The sequence below is a fragment of the Podarcis gaigeae genome (genome assembly GCF_964106915.1).
Source record: "Podarcis gaigeae genome assembly, chromosome: 3".
Taxonomy (NCBI): Eukaryota; Metazoa; Chordata; class Lepidosauria; order Squamata; family Lacertidae; genus Podarcis; species Podarcis gaigeae.
The window spans coordinates 90,740,493-90,767,491 of record NC_139680.1 but is presented as its reverse complement, the minus strand read 5'-3'; the positions used below and the strand labels follow the sequence as shown (position 1 = coordinate 90,767,491).

At 42.6% G+C, this 26,999-nt stretch overlaps 1 long non-coding RNA gene across 2 annotated transcripts; it reads left to right on the top strand.

Annotated features, from left to right (window-relative positions):
• Positions 1-795: 795 nt before the first annotated feature.
• Positions 796-25,528, top strand: LOC310842310. 2 transcript variants are annotated; one of them, XR_014563065.1, is made up of 7 exons: positions 796-1,137; positions 2,065-2,111; positions 3,221-3,360; positions 4,409-4,569; positions 19,617-19,759; positions 23,866-23,918; positions 25,352-25,528. It is a non-coding gene; the product is annotated as an uncharacterized lncRNA (long non-coding RNA). The 2 variants fall into 2 exon arrangements; XR_014563066.1 differs by lacking the exons at positions 796-1,137; positions 2,065-2,111; positions 3,221-3,360; positions 4,409-4,569 and adding an exon at positions 18,769-18,852.
• The last annotated feature ends 1,471 nt before the right edge of the window (positions 25,529-26,999 follow it).

Genomic DNA, 26,999 nt, shown 5'->3' with positions numbered 1-26,999 from the left:
TGTTTCCTCTCTGTAGATGTGCGCATTCTATGCGCATCAGATTTCTGAGATACAACCACCCCTTCTGTTTGTAAATTTAAGTGCTAAGAAGTTGTAGTGAAGGCAGTAGGGAGTTATTGGCCTGTGTGTTGAGTTAAAACCCATGATCCCAGTGTCAATAAGGCTGCTCCGGGTGGGAGTTTCCACAGTATCCCAGGTGAGAGATGGGGTACCATCCCTGGATGTTTCAAGATTGCAACTTGGATCCAAAATATGTGCATCATCTGGAGCATGTGGGTATACTATTTTTGTTATTACTGTGTTGGGTATTACTCTCCTTCCTGTTTAGTTTTAAGCTGTTTTTTAAAAAATTGTTTTATACACATTTGAGTGGGCTTTTTTGATTGATTGATATTATTTCTAATTGTTTCTAATATATATATTTGAACTGTTAGTTGTTCTCTTGAGATGTTGTGAGCCTCTTTGGGCGCATTTTTGTGGAAAAGTGGCATACAGATAAACAGATGATGATGATGAAAATTAAGCACAGTATTACAAAATGGCAACCAGTCTCCAGTGAGCTCTTTTCAAAGGAAACCAGCCATTGGTAAGCACGGTGCCATGGAACTTTTTCAGCACTATTAGAATTGGGGTGTACACCACAAATGTCCCTATGGGAAAACAATACCATATAGCAGGGCTTGGATAGGCAGCTTTTTGGATGTCACCTCTCTGGGGTTACTAACTGATCTGGGCTCCTCTTGTATCTTTAACAGTGTCTTGAGCAGCAGTTTCTGACGGGAAAAACTAGCCCCATTGGCCATCACTGACAATTCCCATATTGTGCTTTCCTTATCTCTGTAGTTGAACTGTGGCTCATTCTCGGTCCTTGTCTAATCACCGACTATATGACTAATCTGCATCATTCATTAAAAGGGCCATAAATTACTGTTGACAGGAGTGGGAAATGTGTGACAGTGTCACTAGCTTCTGTTGGCTTTCAGTGACAAGCTTTCGAATCTAGCAGTCAGTGTGATTCTCTTCATTCTGGTTCAGGAGCTGTTGGTTGCAGGGAATGTCAGACAAATCAAGTGAAGATGAATAGTCCGAGAAGATGAACTTTTCTGCTGACAAAAGAAGCTGAGCTTTGGGGTGGGGGTAGAGGAATACAGAGTTCATGTTTTATAACCCCTTCTTCACCTCGTATCCTATAGTTTATGATATTTGAGGTGCCTTTCTATAGGCCACTGAACTCCAGTTTAATGAAACAGAAGCATAAGTGACTCTTTACAGGGACCAGTTTGAAACAGAAGACTCCCAGAAGTATCAGTGGATCAAAGTAAGAAGATCTAGTGCTGGCTTGTGGGACTTCAAAGAAAATAAATGAAAATAATAGCATTGGCTTTCTCTGAATTTAAGCAGGACTGACCAGGGCTGACTAGGATCAGACACACACACACACACACACACACACAGATAACTTACGGGGTCCCATAGAGGGGGGTCAAACTGGGTCTAACTGGCCTTCAGTCTGGGCCCAGTTTGACCCCCTTCTATGGGACCCTGTAAGTTACCTCTTTGGCCCTTTTATCGGCTCATGTGGGACCAACATGGATAGCTGGTCTTGATGAATATTTGAGGTTCCTGACTCCTATGGTTGTACAGTGGTACCTCAGGTTAAATACGCTTCAGGTTACAGACTCCGCTAACCCAGAAATAGTGCTTCAGGTTAAGAACTTTGCTTCAGGATGAGAACAGAAATCGTGCTCCAGCGGCGTGGCGGCAGCAGGAGGCCCCATTAGCTAAAGTGATGCTTCAGGTTAAGAACAGTTTCAGGTTAAGAACGGACCTCCAGAACGAATTAAGTACTTAACCCCAGGTACCACTGTAATGGGCAGTCATTTAATTTTATTCTCATTCTAATTTTTAAACTGTATTTTAATCAATTGTTTGTGTTTTAATGTATTTGATATTTGATGTTGGCCGCCCTGAGCCCAGTCTTAGCTGGGGAGGGCGGGGTATAAATAAAAATTTACTTACTTACACTCCAAGGAATGGTGTGAAAAATTCTTCCTCTCTCATCAGACTAGGACTAGAAGACGTCAAATGAAGATGAATGTTGGCTGATTGGGGTGAGACAAAAGGAGATGCTTCCTCCCACAGTGCATAGGAATTTGCTCTTGCAAGAGGTAGTGAGGGCTACTAATTTGGATGGCTTTAAAAGGGGATTGGACAGTTGAATGGAAAATAAGGCTACTAGATACAATGACTGAGTTGTACTTTCACTGTCTGCTTCTGAATACCAGCGACAAGTGGGGAAAGTGCATAAGGACTAGATGCGTCATTGGCTGATCCAGCAGGCTTCTTGATGTTCTTATGAAACAGTAATAAATTCAAGCATCGGAGGAGACCTGCCCGTACCCCTGCTTATATTAAGAGGTGAAATGGTGATGATGATGATGATAGCAACCACTGTGACCCACCAGGACAGTTCTCAATAATAAAATAGATTTTCAGGATTCAAATAGCTTCTCAATTCTTTCAGAGGAAGATCCGTCAGTCTTTCGCAGGGTGACTAAAAAAACAACCCATCCATAGTGGATAACATTAGCCTTATGGTTTATTATTTCATTTTTAATTAAACAAAAAGTCTCTGTTGTTCCAGCACAGGCTTGAATGGGTCACAGAGATTATTTCTCTCCCATTTCTTTGCAGCGGGGAAAAAACCCACCAGTTCCATTATTTGAACATGGCTATTATATCACATCTTGGTCTAAGCATACCTAACTTCCTCAACCGAACCAGTGTGGTGTAGTGGTTAAGAGTGGTAGACTCGTAATCCGGTGAACCGGGTTCACGTCCCCGCTACTCTACATGCAGCTGCTGGGTGACCTTGGGCTAGTCACACTTCTCTGAAGTCTCTCGGCCTCACTCACCTCACAGAGTGGTTTTTGTTGGGGAGGATGGGAAAGGAGATTGCTAGCCACTTTGAGACAGCTTAGGGTAGTGATAAAGCAGGATATCAAATCCAAACTCCTCCTCCTCCTTCTCATAAGGCTTGGTATCCTGACCCTTTCATCATCATGGTCACCCTCCTCTGTATATGTTCCAATTTGTGAATACCCTTCTTAAACTGGGGTGTCCAGAACTGGACACGGTAGTCCTGGGTGGGAGTGTTCCTACATACAAAGGTGCATGGTTCTTGGTGACAAGACTTGTATTCTGCACCTCTTGACTTTAGCTCTGCCACCTCCTCTTCCTGCGGAGTCTCTTCCACTGGTTGGTTGAAGACTCCCTCCATTCCCCATGAGGCTCTGATCTCTGCAGGAGGGGCAATGAAGAGAGCCATTAGTTCTGATTCCCCATCTTTAGTGTCATAAGGTGAGGACTTTTGTCCTCTTTTCCTGGTCACCAGCCTTCAAGCCCCTCTCATTCTTCTCCTCCTCCTCCTCCCCTATCCAGGGCTGCCCAAGTATGTCAGATCCTCACAGAACCCAGGGGTCCATATCAATATCTGTCCTGTGTCAATCCTGTCATTCTTTTTTAAAAGTGTTTTGATTGATTTCCCCCCAAAATCAACCTTGATCCAAATGAAGGGGAAAAACACAGTCCAGGCACATTTTAAGTCAAAAATCTGTCCACAGCCTTAGTTGTGCTAGAACAAGTGAGTTAAATAAGATCACGATTTAATGAGCAGGAAGCAGAATATCCTAAGGTTTCCAAAAAGTCTTCCTGGAAGATGATACCATCCAGAAGGGTCGTGTCTGAGATTATGAATCCCAAAACCCTGTGAAAATTGGGTTGGAATGCCAGTTTTTATTATCTTGTTTATATTAATGCTGGAGCTCTGAACTTCACTGGTGCAGGTTATGGAGGAGGCAGGGAGAATTGTTTCCTGAAAGAAACAAAACTTTGGCTCCCTATAGGTGCTGGGAATGGTCAGTGTTTCTAATTCTAAGGACAAGCTGGTATGAGGCACATGCAACGGGGAGGCCAGGGCATGTAGAAAATAATGTGCCCTACAGGGAGAGTGCTTTGGTGTGGCTTACAGGCTCACAGCCATTTTGTAGTTTCCATAGAAACACGAAGGAGATTTTGAAACAACTTGCTGTGAAAGTTGACAAATCCATGAAGCATTGCCTGCCAATGCCCTTGTGGTGTTCGAGTGCATTTAACTCTCTTGTTTTCATGTGAGGTGAATGGATGTAATACAAACTATCAATTAAGGCCTTTTGAAAGTTGGAAATAAAGAGACTAAGTGGTTTTAAAACAACAGAGGGGTGGAATTGTGGAACGGTATCTTTACTCTCACAAGAGCAAAGAATGGCTGTATTCACAGATCACGTTAAACCACAGTTAAGCTGGGTTTAACTGTGGTTTGAGGTAAACGAGCAGCACGCTCAGGAATTCCTGCATCACTTCTCCCCAGAGCTTGGCCTTGGCAGGAGCAACAAAGTACAAGTCTTGGATTGTAGTATCATCGGAAGCTGGGCTCATGGTTTGTCTCCCCCAGACAAACTACATACTGTTAAGACAAGAACAAGTGTTGATTACTGTTTACGGTTCTTTGGAGAGAAGCAAACTACAGCTGTGAGTATGGACGACATAGTAATCCAAAGCTTGTTGTGTTTTGTTCCTCCCAGTGCAGTGTGGTGTGGCCAGGAGCTAAGAAGAGTCTGTCATCGCTCTCCCCAGCGTTACCATTTTAAATATAACCGGCAGTGTGCTTTATAGTAATTGTAGCCTGTGTTTTTGATCTGGTGAACTTCAGGGGCCAACAAGGCAGAGCTATTTATTTGCTGTTTCAATGTTTTATGAGTTTTCTTTTATTATAATGAAGACAGCAGGAGGTTGAGTGGCTGGCAGGGTCTAGCCGAGAATCCATATTTCCAAGTCTATTTTTGAGCAGACACGAAGGTTGGATCTCATCTGAAGCTGCAGGCGCAGTTATTATGTCTCTGGAGACATGGCAGGCCTGCACCTGCTTGACGTTAAACAATGCAGCTTGATTCAGCGGCGTTCTAGAACTTGCCAAACAAAGAGTCTGGCGATCTCTATGGAGAAAAGGAATATTGTTGGCTACACACGATGGCTATATGCTATCTTCCAGATCAGCAGGCCTCTGAATAATAACAGCTCCTAGGGAGCAGTTAAGACGATTGCCCTCATATCTAGCGAGAGAGCTTTTCATGCTCTTCCTCATCTCCAGAATCCCAGAAGTATCTTTTTGGCCACTGTAGGGAACAGGATTCTACTCAAGTAGACAGACCTTTGGTCCAGCAGAGTTATTCCATTTTCTTAATCCCTTTGTACTATTTTAAGAGACCCTCTCCTCCTGTGTATAACATGTACTCCTAAACCAGCCTTGCAGATAAACAAACAAACCCACAAAAGGTACAAACTCCACCTAGCAGGCTGGGATGGATTACTCTGCGCTGGTCAGACTTTCCTTCCTCCATGTCTAGTATAGAAACCAAGTAGGCTGGTGAAGGAAGAATGGAATGATCCACACCACTTCTGCCAGCCTGTTCACTCACCTACATGGAATTTCGGGTCACCTAGGGCTACCATGCAAGTTGCGAAATTCGAGGCTACCCTGATCTATTCTGTGCCCCTGTGCAGTTAAAGTTGCTGGCTGATATGCTGCGCTTGAGCCAGATGGATGCAGAAGACAATACAAACCTTTCATGAACAGAATACAGAAGTGGATATAAAATGTCAGCAGCAGCAATAGCACTAATGCAATGCAAGAGAAAACTGTTGAACTGGATTAGGTTGTGGGTGTGGAGAGACAATGATCAAGCAGTTCTTTCAAAAACTGTCCTTTGTGGTTACCTAACATGCCTGGAATAAACTCCCAATTATGAGCTATTGCAGCAACATCTACAAGACCTCAAGAGGATCCCAAATTACTAAACTACAGCCAAGGTCCCCTGGCACACATAACAACAAAAACAAAGGCAACAAACCAGAGGCAGAAATCTTTTAAGAGAGTTAAAATAGAAGGCTGCATTTTTCTTGCCCCTCAAGGGTTTCCCAATGCTGCCCCAGCAGCTTCCTAACACTTTATTTCAGCAACACTTTGAAGCTCTTTAAGAAAATTGGGATAAATAAGTGGCGCTGTTTTTTCCAGATTGCAGCCAATAAACTAGAACTTTTCCTACTTCCCTGCAGTGATTAAAGCCTGTAACCACAGCAAACGAAATGGCTATATAAATCCAGATTGCAAGTGTTACCTCCCTATAGGCAAGAAAATTAGAAAGGAAGAAAATCCTACCCTAGTAACCCCTCCTCTGCAACCACAAAACATTTCAGCCAGAAAAACATAATAAGTAATGGAGCTGTTGCACATGTTCTCTGAGTCGTTGCTTTATTTTCATCTGGCTGAACTATTAAGGGAGATTACATGCCCCCCCCCTCTGGGCATGGAAAGGTGTGGAGGGAATCGTGAACAAGCTCTGCTCCCCTGTCATCACCTGCACATTCAATCCAGTGGCAACTGATGCCCATTGGAACTGGTGGTCTGGAAGGCAGGGAGCCAAAATGTTACAAAAGATGGCAGACTACCAAAGACTTTTTTCGAAATGACAGACAATATGGACTTGATTGACATTTGGAGAACAAAGAACCCCTTGGGAAGAGAGGGAACATTCTTCTCTGAAGCCCAGCTGACTTGGACAAGAATCGACCAAATATGGATAACTAGAGGTCTGGCACCCAAGGTCAGAAAGGTGGAAATCTGCCCAAAGACCTGCTCCGACCATAATGCAGTGAAGATGGACATGACACTACTACCAACCGGCTCCTTTAGATGGAAGATGAATGACAATTTGTTTAGAGATCAGGAGATTATTGAGAAGGCCCAAAAAGTTTTGAAGGACTATTTTGAGATAAACATGAGCACCACGGTGGAAAAAAGAACTATCTGGGACGCAAGCAAGGCGGTGATGAGGGGGTTTTTGATACAACAGAATGCTGTAAAGAAAAGGACACAAAATGAGAGGAAAGACAAGATATTGGAGAAAATTAAAGAATTGGAGAAGAAGTTAAGATCAAATCCGAAGTCACAGCCGACTCTGAGAGATATCAAGCTTCATCAAGCACAATATTCTAAATTGATAAACCAGGAAATAGAGTGGAAGATTAAATTAATGAAACAAAAAACTTTTGAATCGGCAAATAAATGTGGGAAACTGCTAGCTTGGCAGTTGAAGAGGAGACAAAAACTAAATACAGTTACAAATTTAGAAATTGAAGGAAGAAATATTCAGAACCCTGTGGAGATCAGAAAGTGCTTCCAGAGATATTTCAAAAGATTATATACTCAAGGGCCGCAAGACGAGGTTGAGATTAAACAATTTTTGGAAAAAAATGGATTAACAAAATTGTCACAAGAAAATAGATCAATCCTGAATTGCAAAATAACACGACAAGAGATTGAACAAGCTATTCAGAACATGCAACTGGGCAAATCTCCAGGGCCAGATGGGCTGACCTCCAAGTATTACAAGACTTTAAAAGACTATTTGATACAACCACTGATGGAGGTCAGCAATGAAATTATGGAGGGGAAGAGGGCGCCGGAATCGTGGAAGGAAGCTTTCATCACATTGATACCAAAATTGGAAGCTGAAAAAACACAACTTAAGAACTATCGTCCCATCTCCCTTTTAAATGTGGATTACAAAATATTTGCAGACGTTTTGGCAAGTAGACTTAAAAAAGTATTAAATGAAGTAATTCATAAAGACCAGGCAGGCTTTCTCCCAGGTAGACACCTGTTTGCTAACACAAGGAATATCATTGACATTTTGGAACTTTTGCAAACAGACATAAATACAAAAGCAGTGTTAATTTTTATAGATGCGGAGAAGGCCTTCGACAATATCTCTTGGAAATTTATGAAGGGGAATTTAAAAGAAATGGGAGTGGGACGGGGTTTTGAAAATGGGATTGATGCAATATATTCAGAACAAAAGGCTAAATTGATAGTTAACAATGTGGTTACAGAAGAGTTTAAAATTGAAAAAGGAACACGACAAGGCTGCCCTATTTCCCCTCTGTTATTTATTTCGGTTCTGGAGGTGCTCTTGAATATGATCAGAGGGGACCGGTTGGTGGAAGGAATCCAGGTCGGAGCGAAACAATACAAACTTAAAGCTTTTGCAGATGACCTAGTTTTGACCCTGCAGGAGCCAGAATCTAGTACGAAAAGAGTATTACAACTGATTCAAGACTTTGGTCGGGTGGCGGGATTTAAATTAAACAAACAGAAAACTAAGGTGTTGGGAAAAAATTTGACAGATTCAGAGTCAGAACGGTTTCAGAGAGAGACAGAACTAACTGTGGTTAAAAAAGTAAAGTACCTAGGGGTAAACATAACAGCAAAAAATCTGAGTCTTTTTAAGGATAACTATGAAAAATGCTGGTCCGAAATTAAGAGAGACTTAGACAGTTGGACAAAATTGAAACTTTCTTTGTTAGGCCGAATTGCTGCTATTAAGATGAATGTATTGCCAAAAATGTTGTTTTTGTTTCAAACACTACAGATTGTGGACAAGACGGAGTGCTTCCGGAAGTGGCAGAGAGACATCTCTAAGTTTATCTGGCAGGGCAAAAAGCCCAGAATTAAGTTTAAGATATTAACTGATGCGAAAGAAAGAGGGGGCTTTGCCCTGCCAGACCTAAAGCTGTACTATGAGGCCGCAGCTTTCTGCTGGCTAAAAGACTGGCTACTTCTCGAGGACACTGACGTTCTGGATCTGGAAGGTTTTAACAATGCTTTTGGTTGGCATGCATACTTATGGTATGACAAGGTTAAGATCAATAAGGCCTTTAAGAACCATATTGTCAGAAAAGCAGTGTTTAATGTCTGGACAAAATATAAAGACTTATTGGAAAATAAAACTCCAAGGTGGCTTTCACCGCTGGAAGCTAAGGCCCGAAAAAGACCCAATATGGAGGCCAAATGGCCAAAATATTGGGAAATATTAGAAAAAGATGGAGACAATTGGAAATTGCAGATTGGAGAAAATGAAGGATAAAGTGCGAGACTGGTTACACTACGCTCAGATTAATGAAGTTTTAAAAAATGACAAAAAGTTAGGGTTCCAGGTGGAGAAATCGAAATTGGAAACAGAACTGTTAGAACCTAAGACTAAGGTACTTTCAAGAATGTATAACTTGCTGTTAAAATGGAATACACAAGATGAAATGGTTAAATCGGCTATGATAAAGTGGGCACAGGACATTGGGCATAATATCATGTTTGAGGACTGGGAAAGGTTGTGGACCAACGGGCTGAACTTCACTGCATGTAATGCTTTGAAGGAAAATGTAATGAAAATGATATATAGATGGTACATGACCCCAGTTAAACTTGCCAAATATACCATTTGTCTGATAACAAATGTTGGAAATGTAAAGAAAATGATGGAACATTCTTTCACCTCTGGTGGACCTGCCCTAGAGTGAAGGCCTTCTGGGAAATGATATATAATGAGCTGAAAAAGGTATTTAAGTATACCTTTACTAAGAAACCAGAGGCCTTCCTTTTGGGTATTGTCGGCCAGAAGGTGTTAAAGAAGGACCGAACATTTTTTATGTATGCAACAACGGCAGCAAGGATACTCATCGCTAAGCACTGGAAAACTCAAGATCTACCCACACTGGAAGAGTGGCAGATGCAACTGATAGACTATATGGAACTAGCCGAGATGACCGGCAGAATCCGAGACCTGGGAGAAGAGAAGGTTGAAGAAGATTGGAAGAAATTTAAGATTTATTTTAAAAAGCACTGTAATTTGGTTGAATGTTAAGATGGAGGCTAGATCATAAATAATTGAGCACCACTAAATTAGATGCAATTAGGATGATAAGTGAGATTGAGGAAAAATCATAAACCTTTGGGAGAATTATTAGATTATATTCTAAATGAATGGGACATAAGAATGTAAACAACATGATAAATTGCGGGCAAGAATTGACAACGATGCAAGTGGGAGCGGGAGACGTGAGGGAGTCCTTGCATTTATGTTTAAAAATCTTAATATATATTTTTTTAAAAAAATGAAAGGCAGGGAGCCAAACAGTAGGCAGAGCCACAGCCAATGGCAGGCATGACCAACTAATTCTAGCAGACCCTCCAAGTGTCCCTATTTTCCAGGGACAGTACTGGATTTACAGAAGGCGTCTCAGTTTCTGATTGATCCCAGAATGTCCTGCTTTTCTTTAAAGGTAAAGGTAAAGGGACTCCTGACCATTAGGTCCAGTTGTGACCGACTCTGGGGTTGCGGCGCTCATCTCGCTTTAATGGCCGAGGGAGCCGGCGTACAGCTTCCGGGTCATGTGGCCAGCATGACTAAGCCACTTTTGGCGAACCAGAGCAGCGCACGGAAACGGCGTTTACCTTCCCACCGGAGCGGTACCTATTTAACTACTTGCACTTTGACGTGCTTTTGAGCTGCTAGGTTGGCAGGAGCAGAGACCGGGCAACGGGCACTCACCCTGTCGCGGGGATTCGAACCGCCGACCTTCTGATCGGCAAGTCCTAGGCTCTGTGGTTTAACCCATAGCACCACCCATGTCCCATTTTGCTTTTCTTTAGTATGTCCCTATTTTCATTGGAAAAATATTGGAGGACATGGAATTATGCAACCCTGTAGTGGAGGAGAAAAGAAACTATACAACCTCTAGAAGACATCTGAAGGCAGCTCTGTATAGGGATTTTTTAAAAAATATTTAGTTATGTTTTTATAATTGTGTATGTTGTAAGATGGCTGGGGTATGTGTGTGTGTGTGTGTGTGTGTGTGTGTGTGTGTGTGTATGTATGTATGAATAAATAAATAAATAAATAAATAATGGGACATCCCTATTTTCATCAGTGAAATGTTGGTAGGTATGTTCCAGTTTCTCCCCCGCTCCTCCTCCCTGCTTAGTTCTATAATGGTAACACTGAGTGCCACAATCTGAACTGGATGCAAGTAAGATGGCAAGTGGCGCCTGTCTGGAGGCAAAGCAAGTTTGGTGGAACAATACCCAATTTGCCCTAATAGACTAGCTCCATGTACTGCAGATGCGTGGGTGGGTGGATGTGCATAGAGACCCTCTATTTGAAGAGGCACCCTTGGGCAAACGGTCTTCCCCTGAGTGGAAGCCACACCCCACACCCCGAGCAAGTTTTACTCCCTATGTTGTAGCTTCACTGCATGGATGTCAGGAAGCATCTTGGAGATGCAAGGAGATGTGGCAGTGCACAGAGAAATTGGAGTTGGCCCACCCAGCTCCACAACCCCCTCCAGACCTTATTTCAACACATGGAAGAAGTTGTGTTCTCCCCACATCCTGTGTTATTAAAGAACACCCATATTAGACTCACCAGACGATATGGCATATACATTTTGTTTTGGTCGGAAGACACATTCTGAATGCACCAAGTAGGAAAATCTATAATACATCTCATCAAAGCACTGAAGGAACAGAAGGACTCTATTGTCTCTCAGATGGCTTGCATAGTTTCTTAAAAAGCAAAGGGTAACACTTGTCTGACTGACACACTAAGCAGGGAATATTTCCAGCTCAATTAAGCTTTATGGGTTGATAAGCAGGAAATGCAGACTCTTAAAAGGCAACTTTTTTTTTAATGCTTTCAACCCTCAGTGGTGGTTGGTGCTCCTTGTGGGGCTGCACAGAGACCAATGAGTGGTCACAGGGTTGCTGCCAAGTTCTGGTTTTCTCCCCATCCTTCCCCCTTGCAAAACTACTGTGGGCTCATAAGTATTGTGATTCAAGAAATAGCACCTAACTAAACTAAGAAGCATCTTACTCTGGTTCAGAAGGGGTCCCTGGTGTCACAATTTCTAGGGTTGGTTCAATGCCAAAGAAACTATGTTACTCAGAAATAAGCCCCACTAAATTCCATGGCGATTGCTCCCTTAGAAGTACAGGATTGTAGCCTAAATTTGTTAATCTTCAAAGTGCCACGCAGGGCTGTTAACAAGGGACCTGTCACCCCATAGATTTCCAAATTTATGGGAAAGGTTATCGTGCTCTCCCATCTTACTTCTACATCTTTCGTTTCTAGAATGTGGACTTGATTTAGAGATGATTTGAGAGTTATTAATGAGGGTCTTTGGGGGATTAAACTGATTTGGGGCAAGATCTGTTGAGAAATTAAATGCGGACAAGCAAATTATAGATTGGAACAGGATTCCAGTTAATTGAAGATTAATTGAATAAATTGCTGAATTGGATGCAACTGTCCGGCTGCCTTCTATATAACCTTTACATTCTAAATATTCATCTATACATATAAATTAGCACTTGCAAATTTGTGTCTATACCTCCCCCTTCTCAATCTTTGAAGTGCTTAGCAACCTCCCTGTTTAAGATAATTTTAAAAATCTACTTTGCAAGATAAAATATTCTATGGTTGTAACACCAACATGAGTAGTTAAGGCCACAGTCCCAACCCCACTTACTTGGGAGTAATCCACATTGAATTCAGTAGGACTTACTTCTGAGTAGATGTGGTTAGGATTGCATTTTAAGTAGTTGGCCACATCTGTTTTTCTCCTGCATTGACAAATTTGTCTTTTCCACCACATTTTGGGAATTCATAGCCATAAAATTAAAAATCAAGCTTTTGTCCTGTGAGTCAAGTAAAACTTATATCAAGGGTGTTGCAGAAAATAACAGTTCCTGTTTGGGTATATTTTTAACACATCCAGTGCTTCCCCCACTTTCCTCCTAGCAACTACTTGATGAAAATGAGCTGTGTTGGAAACACACTGTGGAAAATGACTTTCTGGAGATTTTAAAAAAAGCCCCTCTCCTGGAAAAGCATAGTTATTATCTAAAAGTAGTTTTGTTACACAGAGTGTGCCTATAGAAATTTTAACACAAAGGTCGTCAACCGCCCGTACATTGCCAGCATGTGAACAATTTAATTGCAATAATGACAATGTGCTTTCTCTAAAGAATAAATTGTAGCTGCAGTAAACGAGGTCTTGCAAAAATAATGCAACTGAGCAACCATAACAAACAACTATTGTGGCAAGAATAATCAGGTGACCCTGTTGTTAATTCTGAATCCTGCTTATGTGACCTTTCAGGGATGAGGGGCTGGGGGTGGATTTGACACCGAGAAACTGAGATCATTATTCACGGCTGGTTATTAGAGTGCAAAAGCAGGATTCTGCCATCTGCTTGACTAGTTTGCTTTCCACCTCGATCCTCCTGTGGGGATTGCGGAGTTCCAGCCTTTCCCCCTCTAGCTTGCTAGACACCAAATGGACTGCAAAGTTGTAGGCTGAGTAAAATGAGGACTGGCCCTTGTCTGGTGACATCTCAAGCTTCTGTTTGCTATCTTTGCTTATCACAGTTGCCCCCTTGGAACAGGGAGGAGAAGAGAAGGTTCTGTGACAGCAGAGAGGGGGGAGCAAGTGGCAGTTTTTACAGATCACTTTTCTGATCTGGGGAGCCAGTCCAAACCACTAGGCTGTTTTCTGACAATCCAGAGGAATACATGTTGTTGTTTAGTTGTGTCCGACTCAGAGCATGCCAGGCACTCCTGTCTTCCACTGCCTCCCGCAGTTTGGTCAAACTCATGCTGGTAGCTTCGAGAACACTATCCAACCATCTCATCCTTTGTCGTCCCCTTCTCCTTGTGCCCTCCTTCTTTCCCAACATCAGGGTCTTTTCCAGGGAGTCTTCTCTTCTCACGAGGTGGCCAAAGTATTGGAGTCTCGGCTTCATGATCTGTCCTTCCAGTGAGCACTCAGGGCTGATTTCATGTTATGCTATAAATAATTAAGCAAACAAACAAACAACACATATAGTGGTACCTCTGGTTAAGTACCTAATTCATTCCAGAAGTCCGTTCTTAACCTGAAACTGTTCTTAACCTGAAGCACCACTTTAGCTAAAGGGGCCTCCTGCTGCTGCCGCGCCACCCCTGCGCGATTTCTGTTCTCATCCTGAAGCAAAGTTCTTAACCCGAGGTACTATTTCTGGGTTAGCGGAGTCTGTAACCTGAAGCGTATGTAACCTGAAGCATATGTAACCCAAGGTACCTCTGTATATGATATGATATCATACCACAAATGAACAACAGATAGAGTACACTTATTCAAAGACAGGATAATAGTGACCACTGTGACATATCTTTCTTTTCTTTTACTTTCAGAAGAAAAATACAAATACTTTCAAGCAATGCAAGCAAGTGTAGGATCACCTTAAGAAAAATTATTCTCCCTTAGAGGCAATGGAATTGATTAATAATGCATAAAGTGAACCAAGAACTGGAGCTACCCCCATCCTGCATGTTTAACTTATGCACACATTTGTCACTGCGGGAACCCTCTTATAAGATGCATTCCTTCCTGTGTCTGAGGGTTCCCGCAAGGAAAAACGTGAGCCTCAGTTAAAAACAAAACGAAGTTTCCTTCTCTTCAGAATAATTTTCAAAATTATTCATTTGCGAAATGCTGTGGATTCAATTAATTAATGTAGCACCCATGTGATTAATCAACTCAGCTTTCTTTGTTCAGGTGTCAGATATAGTTTTCATGTGTGGCTTGACAACTGAGATGTGCATTTTCAGGACCTACCTCATTCCTCTAACTATAATTTGTTTTAACTGTTTTTAATTCTGCATTTTATTTTTATTTTTTAAAATCATATTTATTGAAATTTCCAAAAAGTCCAAAACATGAAAGAAAAAAGAGAAAAGAAAAAAAAAGAAGCGTTTGCATTTAAGGCCTTACTTTCATTAACATCTTTCCAGGACTTCCCCACCTCTCCCCCTCTTGTATTCCTTTTCCATTAGATTAGTTCCACAAGTTCTTACCCCAAATTTTAAACTTATTATAATTAGCCCATTATTCAATTTAATTCATCTTATATAACCACTTTCCCTTTATATTCCACCGTCTTTTAACTTAATTTTTTTTTCTCCCTAAGGTCGACCCCAATTCCCTTCCACGAATTCCCCTTTTTAGTACACACAGCAGAACGAAATAGAAAAAAAAAAAAAACTTCAGAATATAATTTTACACCCTTTGGATTCCAAATCTCCCTCCGCCCTTTCCCGGTTTCAATCCCCAATGTCCATCAATCTATCTGCTATCAGCCTGGAGACCCCACGTCCATGTCCAAATCTCTCTCGGCTCCACTTTGCCGTCTTTTTGGTAGTCTTTAGTTTCAAACACCCAATCTTGGAGAAGCTCTATCTCAAGAAAGTCCATTTTTCTTCCATCCAGACCTCTATATTTAAGAGTAAAACTCGAATTCTGTTTCTTAATCCTTTTAAGTCTGAATGTCCCAAATGCTCCAACTTCCAGCTTAGTCCAATTCTTGTTGTTCTCTTTCCTCACTTTCCTCAGGTTTCTTTTCCTGTTCTGCTGCAAAAACATTCTAATTCAAAAACTTCTAGTTCCTCTACAGAGGCTTTATTTATTCAGGAACAAAAACTTGCGTCAAGTCCCTTCCATTCTTTAATAGATATATCTATTGTCTCCTTTAGTGTAGAGACCTCTGTAGACAAAATAATGTTTCGTTTTTGCAGCTTTCCCAGGAGATAAAAAGTCCTGTTCAATTCCATGAGTATTTTTCCACTTACAACCATTCTTGCAATGTCCCGAAACCCCCTCTAGAGGGATTATGGTAACTTAGTTTCCTTCCAGATCACACCCAAAAGTCAAGCTAACTTGTTATCCCTTGTTTTCAACAATTTATATCCAAATTGTAACGAATCTAACCGGCAAAGTCATCCTAACAAAGTTCTCTTTTTATTCTCCAACTTTGACAGCTACTTTGACAGCTGTCAAACGCTCTATATCTCTTCACCAGGCTCTCTCACGGATCACTCCCGGTTCCCGGGGGGTTGCACTTTAGCTCTCACAATCCACTCTTCTCCTCCAGCACAGTTACTTGTAATTTCCCATCGTGAAATTAATAACTTTTATTAATAAAAAAAACGGACTCTTCTCTAGACCTTAGTTGTCAGATCCTTGCTTTAAATCATCTACAACAGGGGGGAGACGGACTTCCTTTTTGCACCTCCCCCGCTCGTTCTGAATCCAATTTTTTTCCCCTTTTAGGTCCGATTTCCAAATTACTCACGGGTTATTATTTTTAGTCCAAATTTTCAATAAAAGAAGTCAGTGCTCTCCGTCGAATGGCATGCGGCTTCGCTCAGCAGGGGAAGCAGAAGACTCATAGCACCACACCACTCCCCGTCCGCCGCTCCGTAGCCTTTAAAAAGGCTCCTTCGCGGGTCAGGGGGCCGCAAACGGTGCCCACCGAGTCACCAGGTCCATGGGCTTCTGCGCCCATGGTTTTTGAGGGTCCCCGCGTCGCCGGCGCGGCAGGACCCAACCCCTGCCGAGCAGACTCCCTCCGGAGCTCGGAGGGAGTCCGCCACTCGGCGATGGCGCCAACCCGGAAGTCCTTAATTCTGCATTTTAAATTGTCATAGTCCACCCTGGAACATGCTGTTGAAGGGCTGGTAATTTGTTGTTGTTTAGTCGTTTAGTCGTGTCCGACTCTTCGTGACCCCATGAACCAGAGCACGCCTGGCACTCCTGTCTTCCACTGCCTCCCGCAGTTTGGTCAAACTCATGTTGGTAGCTTCGAGAACACTGGCCAACCATCTCGTCCTCTGTCGTCCCCTTCTTCTTGTGCCCTCAATCTTTCCCAACATCAGGGTCTTTTCCAGGGAGTCTTCTCTTCTCATGAGGTGGCCAAAGTATTGGAGCCTCAGCTTCACGATCTGTCCTTCCAGTGAGCACTCAGGGCTGATTTCCTTCAGAATGGAGAGGTTTGATCTTCTTGCAGTCCATGGGACTCTCAAGAGTCTCCTCCAGCACCATAATTCAAAAGCATCAATTCTTCGGCTGGTAATAGGTTTAATAATAACAACTAGAGGCTGTTGTCCCTGTTTGCTCTGCTTGCCAGAGCCACCTACCTGCCAACCCCTTTCCCTCACACCTGGCCAACTCCTCCTCCCTTTATAACTGACCAAACCCTACTCCCTTTATGTTTTGCCCACTCCCTGCCTATCCCCTCACAATTCACTCCAAACCACTTCCCTTCCCTCATAGCTTGCCTCAACCCACAGTGCCTTACACTTTTAGAGGAAGGTGAGAGGCGCTTTTTAGAGGAAGGTGAGAGGACTGTTTGCCAAACCACTCTCTGAAGTGCCTTCCACCCTCCTTTAAACATCACTATAGTGATATTTTCCCCTCTGGACTCCGCCTGCATTGTTTAAGTGACTTTGCTGACACCAGTGTAAGCTTAGATTTGATGGTTTTGTGGGGATCCATTGTGAAAATCATGCAAATTCAAGAGAATCCACTTGAGTTCTATGGGATCTCACTTTTATCCTAAGTACATGGAAAAGCAAAAGATATTTGTTTCTGACTCATGAGCTTTCTTCCTCACCCCCATCTTTCTTTCTGCAGGGGCTGCTTTCTCTCTGGGTTTTTGCTCACTCTCTGTCACCTTATTTTTTCTCTCACACACAAGCACCTCTGTCATTCCCATCTTTTTCTCCCAACTAGCAGCCAATCACCCCATCTTCTTCCTCTACCATCCTCCATTAGGGAAATTTTTGGGTTGCACTGACTTCCTCCCCTGACTCCCTTGGTTGTCATCTTAACCCCATACTCTGTTGCCCTATTCTTCCCCCTACCCCCGTCATAAGAATTGTCTGCTGGATCAGACAAACAGCCCATCTAGACCAGCATCTATTCTCACAGAAACTGACCAGTTGCCTATGGAAAGCCCCAAACCATGACCTGGGGTCGACAGCACTCTACACACTTGTGATTTCCAGCAACTAGTATCAAAGGTGCACTGCCTCCGACAATGAAGCAGAACATACTCAATGTTGCTAGAAGCTCTTTATAGACTTTCCCTCCATGAATTTGGCCAATCCTCTCTTTAAAGTCATCCAAGTTGGTGGCCATCTGTCTTCTGCTCCACCCCCATCACTGTGTCTTCCTCTCCCTGGTCACTTCAGACACTGCCTGTTCCCAACCCCACTCAGCTGCAGCAGTATCCCTCTCCTCTCTCACAATTTTGCTGAATGTGTCAGCCTCAGAGTCAGTTTCTGTTCCCACAGGTGGGGGGTGGCAGTTTTAAGTACTGATTTCCTCTTGTAGCTCCCCTCCTTTTATTTTTATAACAAAATAGTTATTAAAAACAGCACCTTAGTTGTTTTTATCACCTATAACTGAAGCACTTAAAATTACAGGAAAACATCTGAAAAGGAACCTAATATCAAAAATGTGTTCACTCAATTATCCTTGATTGTATTTTACTGTGCTTGATTGGCGTATGACTCAGGAACTTCTGTATTGCTCTGCATTTATTTGCTGTGACATGATGTTTTATAATAATATGAATGTTATTTATTCATTTATTTGATCCATTTCATTCCAGGCTTTCCATTGTCTAAATGTGTTAGACTTTAATTATGGCTTCTATTTAAGCTGGTAAAACGGCAACACATTACAATACAATGACTAATGGAAACATAGAATCACAGAATTGTAGAGTTTAAAAGCTCTTTTTGCCCTGTGAGATCTTACAAGAGCATCCCAGAACTGGTGCTGGGTCCTTGTCGTGGGTATGTCTATTTTTATTATGAGTAAATATTATCTAGTATGTCCCTAAGGACAGCCAATTAAACCTTTTACTTCATAAGCCAATTTCTTGGTCTTAAAAAATAATTACCATAGACACCAATATTTCTCTTAAAATTATTTAAGATTTTATTGATTACAACATTACCAGAACCTGGAGCAGGAGAACCTCCCTCAGACGCAGCTGAGTGCTGAAGGAGTCTGCCCTTACAATCTAAACATAGGGTATATATACTCATAATTCACTGAGAGTGAGGCAGGAGAGTGAGCTTTGAAAGTGGTAAATAACATTAAAAGAGGCACCCCCACATTCCACAGTGCAGAATATTAACTATGGGATAAGGATAGGAGCCTACTTTACCCCAACCCTTGTATCAGAAGAGAAGTATATATGTTCATGTGGTTCTGTCTAACCTACTAAAAAGGTAAAGGTACCCCTGCCCATACGGGCCAGTCTTGCCAGACTCTAGGGTTGTGCGCTCATCTCACTCTGTAGGCCGGGAGCCAGCGCTGTCCACAGACACTTCCGGGTCACGTGGCCAGCGTGACAAGCTGCATCTGGCGAGCCAGCGCAGCACACGGAACGCCGTTTACCTTCCCGCTGGTAAGCGGTCCCTATTTATCTACTTGCACCCGGTGGTGCTTTCGAACTGCTAGGTTGGCAGGCGCTGGGACCAAGCGACGGGAGCACACCCCGCCGCAGGGATTCGAACCGCCGACCTTTCGATCGGCAAGTCCTAGGTGCTGAGGCTTTAACCCACAGCGCCACCCGCGTCTAACCTACTAGCATACAGTAATTCAAGGTGAGCTATTAGAGGTTAGGGTATTAAGCATTGAATATATCTGTCTATAATATGCAGGCAGGGGCATGCTCTAGAGAATATGAACTGAGAATGTGAACTGAGAATGTGAACTGTCTTCTTAGCTTGATACTGCATGAGGCAGCTGTTCTATGAGTCACACTAATTTCCAGTGCCTTTTTTGAATAGACTGGGCCATCTGCGCAGATGCGAACTTCCTGGAACAGAGGAAACAGCCGGGCCAGCCGTAGGTGGGTGAGTGTGACGATTCATCGGTCCCAGAAGGGAGGACAGAGGACCAGCACTAAAGTGTTGGATGCGGTATCCCTCCGGTAGGCGAAGATAGTACCAGGGGGAAGATTGTGCTCAACCCACTGTCGTGTGGCCGATGGGTCGGAGAAATCGGTAGGCCAACGCTGTGTGTCAGGGACCAGATCAGGACTAGAGGGAGCAGAAGGTTGTTCCTCGGATTGATCCGAGTGATCCGATGTCTTGTCCTGTGACATCCTATACAGCCCATGGCAAGTTGGGGAGCTCAAATATAAAATACAAATCTGTTGGGCACCCTTCCTTGAGGGGAAGGGCCATGGCTGAGTGGTAGTGCATCCACTTTCCTTGCTGATGATTTCTGGTTCGGCTCCTAGCATCTCCAGGTAGGGCTGAGAGACACCTTTTTTCTGAAACTGAAGAATGACTGCCAGGCAGTGTAGGCCAGGCACAGGGAATCTTTGGCCCTCCAGATGTCACTGAACTGCAAATCCCACCAGTCCTGGTGGGGAGAAGAAATACATCTGAGTGGAATTTTCTGGTCTGTGTTAGCGAAATTGTTAGAAATCCCTAAGCACTGACACCAAATGCCTCCTTATCAGTCCTACAATGCCACTTCTGGTGAGAACCAATGAAATACACTAATAGTCGAGTAGTGATTTCAGACTCAACAGACACCTGAGTTTGGGATTATTTTTAGAGGTTTACCAAAGGTTTCACTTTGAAAATAAACAAAATCTGAGCCTGTCGGTAAGGAACCTACTGAGAGCCGGAAGGAGAGCCGGAAGGTCTGAAGCAAAACACAGTGTAGCGAATACTTGACAAGATTACTTCAGCTACACATGTAGTGTTAGAGAAGCTATTCTGTTTGAAGAACCCAAAGGGAAGTGGTTCCTTTCTGTGAGGATCATCTTACCTCTTAGGACATATCCACACTACAGATTTGAATCAGTTTAACAGCCATTGCCTGTCCCCAAGACAAGGGACAAGGGGAACCAATGGCCCTCTAGATGTTGTTGGTCTCCAGCTTCCATCAGCTTCAGTTACCAGGATGATGGGCACTTTACTTCAGCCACTTCTGGAGGTCCTCTTTCTCTGAGCTAAGGATCTCCAATAGAGGATTCTCAGCATCAACCTCCCAAAGCTCCCATTCCCCACATTTCTTGATGAGGACAAGCCGTAATTAAAGGTGGAGTAGAAGGAATATAGGGTGGTAGCATAGACAAGACCTTTGGATGGAAAACGTTGTGCACATAGAAGCTAAGCCAGGGAGAGGATAATAAGGCTCGTCCTCTGCCTTGCTGCAATGACAGCACAATAGCCTTGCAAGAAAATTATGTTTGCTTTGATTTATGCCACAAGTGTTATTTGTCTTCCCCTTGTGCCTCATAATTACTAGCAGTATTACGGCAGCTTACTGGGTTCTCTTATTTAAAAAAATTAATGTCGAAGTGGGGCATAAGCTCTGTTGATTGTCAATGCAACATGACAGAAAAGCCACCCAGGTAACCGAATGCTGAGGGCAGAATTGATTTTCTGCCAGAGAGTCTACTGTTCTCTCGCTGTGTTCTCTTTTAAAATGAAAAATACAAGGCCTCTCCTCATGTTTTATTGTTGCTGCTTTTCCTCAGGACTGAATTTAATCCTGATAACTCAGATGTTAGGCTGCATATACTCTTTTGCTGGAAGAGAGCTTAATAAGTCTGTTGGCTATGAGCAGGGTGCTTCCTTCCAAAAATCCAGATTAACTATAGCTCTGAATTCTTTACGGAACTTTTAAGGTTATCATTCATTTTTATGTATAACCTTTCCCAAGTGCAAAGTGTTGTTAAGCATTTTAAAAAATGGCACAGCACCGACCTCATTTCATACTGAAATTCGCTTGATGGTGATGAATGAGGGCGAAAGGCTTGCTGGAAGCATTTTGCCTGTCTCCCCTCCCCCCACGTAACACTAGAACCCATGGCCATCTAATGAAGCTGAATGTTGGGCAGACAAAATAAAGTACATCTTCACATGGTGCGTGTTTAAGCTGTGGAACCTGCATCCACAAGAGGCCTCAAGCCTCAAATGAAGAGGACTGAGAAAAATCCTCTACAGAGAATGGGCACATGTTGCAAAATATGTTAAGAGGTTCCATAGCTTCATACAGTGTGTGGATGGTGGGAATATTCAGAGGTAGTAATTTTATTTAGTTTTGGTGAACAGGGTTGCCAGCTGACAAAACACCCAACCCATCCTGGCATGATCCTGTAGCTTTAAAGCCATTCTGATGTGCAGAAACAATCAGGGACATTTATCATAGCATTTAGATAGGCATTATAATATCCTGGAAATAATAATGAGTGCCAACTGAGCTGCTGTTAAAGGCACAGGAACAGAGACTTGTTAAAATATGGGCAAACTGTTAGTGAAAGTGGAAAACCTCTTAAGGTGAAGAAATAAAACTATTTTTTTCTGAATTGCTCAAGAACACATGACTCAGTCTAGAAAGGAACAATGCTATTCCTAATGAAGCATTTATCTAGTTTATGATGTATACCCCTATGCAAAGGGCCAATGTGGAAGACACCACTAAAATCCCATGTAATACAGGATTTAATATGGTTTAATAGTGTTATGCTTTGAGCTGCGATAAACAGTCTCCCTGAATGAGCCAAAACAATAATAAACTCACAGGGTCTTACTCTGAGCTGGAAGCTCAGTGGGAATTATTTTTTAATTAAGGAGAATTTGTTTCAGTTTAGCATGGAGCAAATACTGGTGACATGTTTCTGATTAATAAGCTAAGAGTCAATGTAGTTGTAAGCAGACTCCACCTGCCTGCATGTGGCTATTAGCTTGCTTTGGAGAACATGAACATGCTGATTTGCCAGTCTTCTTAGATATGCTACCAGCATTATTTTTCTGGCTCATTCGTATGCAAACGAAGTGTAAAGATGAGCTGCTTAGTGGGTTGGCAGGAAGAGGCAGGAAGGGAGACCTTGAAATGCAATTGTTGATGATACCTTCCAAATAGGGAAGCATGGCACCTTATGTGGAGGTGGAAAATGGTTCACTAGTCAAACTTTCTATTCATAAAAGGTAAAGGGACCCCTGACCATTAGGTTGAGTCGTGGCCAACTCTGGGGTTGTGGTGCTCATCTTGCTTTATTGGCCGAGGGAGCCGGCGTACAGCTTTCGGGTCATGTGGCCAGCATGCCTAAGCCGCTTCTGGCGAACCAGAGCAGCACATGGAAAAGCCGTTTACCTTCCCGCTGGAGCGGTACCTATTTATCTACTTGCATTTTGATGTGCTTTCGAACTGCTAGGTTGGCAGGAGCAGGGACCGAGCAACGGGAGCTCACCCCGTTGCGGGGACTCAAACCGCCAACCTTCTGATAAGCAAGTCCTAGGCTCTGTGGTTTAACCCACAGCGCCACCCATGTCCCTTTTCATACAGGGTTGTAAATAAACCTTCAGGACCTTCAGTGCAAAATATCTGGGAGCTCTGTCCAAAAGAACAGCAAAACAAAACTCAAGCTACATATTTTCATAGTGCATCAAAGGTGGTAGAGAAAAGAACCTACACCGGAATATTTCTGGTGGGAAACGTTTTGTGATATTTGCTGGAAGCTACAGACCATGCAGATTGCTGCTTATGCCATGTGACCACCCCAAGGGTAGATAGATGCAAATCAACTTAAATGTGGAAGTGTGTGTGACAATCCTGATAGCGTCAAGAGCACAAACCTCCTGAATGTATATATAAGGCTCATCTGGAAAGGCCCTAAACCTCATTCAAAACATGTCACCCACCCAAGATTCCTGGCCACTCTAATTTGCTTAGAGTTTCTGGGGATGGAAACTCTGAGAGAGATAAGTTACGCTGCCCAGAATTCCTGGAGGCAATGAATATGCTTCCTAAGTCAGGCATCCTAAGTCAGGTATGATTTTTCAATGTGAGTATTCATCTGGGCTAGGTGAATGGAATGTATGACCTATCTTTAGATTCAACTTTTAACCTATCTCAAGTGCTTTATATTCCTTGTACCTGAGTTATTCCTGTCTTAAATTCCCCAGTGTGATATAATCAATTATAAAGCATGAAGAATGGGTGACTGTTGGGATGAATGCTGATTTTGCCTAAACTGTTGAAAATAGAGCTGTGGATGTATTTTTTTCAAATAAGAACTGTGCCTTTTACATCATCATCATCATCAAGTAGCAGAGTAAAAACATTAGGTAAGATCAACCTTCCTTGCAAGTTGTAGGTTAACAGACATGCCAGAAGAGGTGTGATTGGCTGAAATGGCACATTCCAAGGCAGCTGTCTCCCCTGAAAGGACAGTAGCATTCTGGTAAGATCCCTGCAAATAGGTAAGATCCCTCGCAATCTTGTCACATGCCAGGGAACTTTAGACGAAAAAGAGGAAGCCTTGCCCTTCTGAGTGAAACTTTGGACATTTCAGGACAATACTGACTTTGGAAAAGAATGGGAACCTTTTACAACTTATTTGCAGAAACAAAAAACAACAACCATGGACTCGTTGGCAGGATTTAAATAAACATTTACAATTTTATTTACAGAGAAAAAGAAATATAACAGGTGATAACATAGTATTATGAACAAACAGCAGAATGTAACATTTGATGTAATAAACCAGAAATGGAAGTTGGGGGAAGTCACAGGGAGGGGGGAAATTGGAAAATGAATGTTAAGTAATGACACTGGATATTTGTTATGAGAAAAGAAAATCAATAAAAATTATTATTTTTTAAAAAAAGAAACTTTGGACATTTCAGCTTTAATTAAAACAAGGTAGGCTGTTTAATCTGCTTAATTGCAAGCCAATCTGGGATGGAAACCCCAAGCAACAGTGAGACTCAGAGAAGCACAGAGGCACTCAAAAGAGCTGCCAAACACGCAGTGTGTGCCACTCATGATCCACCAGGACTCTGTGAGCTGCTAAGGTTCCTGATGGTGCTGGCAGGCTTGCCAGGTCCCCCGTGAGTCATCAAGCAAGTGCTGAGCAGCTGCTTGGGGAAGAGAGTCATTCATGGGAAGCCTGTCTCTTGTTGATGACAAGCTGTGCTCTTGCTGTTCCCAAGGGCAAGCACTGCCTCGCTCAAGACACTGGGGATTTGGCAAATCCTGTAGCAAGAGAAAAGGCAGAACAGTCAGGGGCAGTGAAGATACAATTGTCCCGGAGCTCAGAGAATCTCTTAAACAATTAAGCTGTTTCTTGTTTTGGAACAGGACATAAAACTGGCTCCAGATTCATGTGGACCTCAAGGAAAGAAACTGTTGGTAGGGACAACCAGTCTGCTTTTGCAGGTTATTTAATTCATGTCTATTTTATCCCATTTCTAGGTTGATCTGCCGTTTAAGAAAAAAGTTCACACACAAAATCACAATAGCCTTGAATGCATTCTTTGTAAAATAAGCATTTTTGTATGCATTCTATCATAGCACACACACACATTTTAACCTCAAATACAGATTTCAACATGTATTTTACTACTTTGTGGAACTGAGAGTTGTATCACAGAATCCAAAGAAGTATAAAAAAATCAAAGGACAACTGTTTGGTCCACAAAGAGTGAATCAGGTTGTTTCACTTAAAAATGAGGAGAAAACCCTGTAGCTAACAATAGTTCTACCTCTTTGTCCCTAGATATGTGAGAAAATAAGACTGCCTCTGAGAATGTGCAAAATGCTTTCCCTACTGTGGTGTAACCACAACTGGCCTCAAAACATCTAAGAATGGATGAGGGAAGATATTTCCAGGGACAAGGCTGGTACTTCCAGACAGCACTTGAAATTTCTTATTAAACTGATACTTGTAGACCAAGCTAAAGATTACTATTGATAGTATGCATGGAAATCTCACTCCAAGCTTGCACACTAGTAAGGAAGAGGGCAGAGACCCATGGTGCGTGCTGGCAAAACCCTGACCTCGCTACTGCATGGTGCTGGGCATGACAGGTCAACTGCAGAAATAATAGTATAAAACAATTATTTGAAAAAGCACCACATAACGGCTATGCTCCACCCTCCACAGTTGGAGACAGCTTCTGAATGCCAGTTGCCACAGAAGGGGAGAGCGCTCTTGTGCTCAAATCCTGCTTGCTGGTTTCTCACAGGCATCTTGGTTGGCCTCTGTGAGAGCAAGATTCTGTTGTACAGTGGTATCTCAGGTTACATATGCTTCAGGTTACAGACTCTGCTAACCCAGAAATATTACCTCAGGTTAAGAACTTTGCTTCAGGATGAGAACAGAAATCGTGAGTGGCAGCGCAGTGACAGCAGGAGGCCCCATTAGCTAAAGTGGAGCTAAAGTGGTGCTTCAAGTTAAGAACAGTTTCAGGTTAAGAACAGACCTCCAGAACGAATTAAGTACTTAACCCGAGGTACCACTATACATTATTACTCTTATTGACTGATTTTACATGTGTTGTCACCCAGCTCAGCCATCACACAATCCACCTGTGAAATTTTAAGCTGCATTTCCTATACTTTGCAGTACCAGCCGGATCAAATGTTGGACTTAGATTGAGACAATATGGGTTCAAATCTGTACTTAGCCCATAAACTGTGTCTGTTGCCACAATAACAGGGTTATTGTGAGGGTAAAACTGGGAGCCCCAGGTGTCACCCTGAGGCCAAGCTCCTTAGCAGAAGAGAAGAGAGAAATATACACAGTAATGTACTAAAAGTGGGATATGGAAGACAATGCCTCAGATGGCCAGCCATTGTTTTGGGTTTTATTTATGGCCTTTGAATGCTGCTCCTAGGGTTGCCAAATTCCTGACACCTGCAAAGTTGTTGAGCTTTTTAAAGGAAACCTAATGATTTTAAGCTTTTTGAGCTGTTTCCATCGTGTTGCCATACATCTGGGTTTTCATTTTGCCAATTCTGCAAAATTCCCCCGACGCCATTTTTACATATGAAAACCAGGACCAGTGCTGGATTTACATATAAGCTAAACAAGCTATAGCTCAGGGCCCCACTCTCTTGGGGGGGGGGCAAAAAAAGTAAAGGAAAAAAACCTGGATGTACATTTCCAAAATGTAAGATAAAAGAAAAATTAAATAAAACCTACATACAGCAACAGTATTTTGTGTTGTGTAGGCTCCTCTTATGTAAGTACCTAAAATATCACTGGTTTGGTCATTTCTGTATATAAGGTGCCTACATTCTACTTGGACTAATTGCGTGGCAACATGTGCAAATGGCTTTAGATACCTATTAGTTCCATAAATTACCATATAGCATATATTCAACACAAAACAGCGGCAATTTGTTGTTGACAAAGGACAGCT